Below are 812 nucleotides of genomic sequence, written 5' to 3' on the forward strand. Positions count from 1 at the left end.
GATCACATGTCAGTCATACACAGTGCAGGTGTATGTACACGCAGCACAAAACAGAGCCCGGGTCAGCTGTTTGTTTTGTGTATGTGTGTGTTTTAATATTTAATAATGTCATCAGGTTACACCTGAACACTCACCTCACAGAATGTCAGTCTTAATCATACACACCAAACATGTTCTTATTCTCAGAAATGTGTCACAATAACATTATTAATAATAATAATAATCTGTCAATCCATCTGTCTGTCCATACTCATCTAAGAATTTGCCCATCAGCTTTATTTTCTGTCTCTCAAACACTTACACTCACTGTCTGATTCTCACTCATGCTGTCTGTCTCTCAAACACTTACACTCACTGTCTGATTCTCACTCATGCTGTCTGTCTCTCAGACACTTACACTCACTGTCTGATTCTCACTCATGCTGTCTGTCTCTCAAACACACTCACTGTCTGATTCTCTCACTCATGCTGTCTGTCTTTCCAACACTTACACTTACTGTCTCTCTCTCACTCATGCTGTCTGTCTTCCAGAAAGAACAGATAAGTTCACATAGCTAATTCACTTGAACAAAGTGTTAAAAGATGACCCCCCCACTAAACTAAACTACCTTTCCCCACACACACACACACACACACACACACACACACACACACACACACACACACACACATTCAATGACCTTCACCTCAACTTCTAAATCCCCATAACAGGATCCATTCTGGGGGAGCAGTTAAAAGATCACTTAAAACCATTTTGATATTACAGCCACACCAGGAGGTCTCTTCCTCCGTCACACACACACACACACACA

Source organism: Brachyhypopomus gauderio, unplaced genomic scaffold (genome assembly GCF_052324685.1).
Source record: "Brachyhypopomus gauderio isolate BG-103 unplaced genomic scaffold, BGAUD_0.2 sc49, whole genome shotgun sequence".
Lineage (NCBI taxonomy): Eukaryota > Metazoa > Chordata > Actinopteri > Gymnotiformes > Hypopomidae > Brachyhypopomus > Brachyhypopomus gauderio.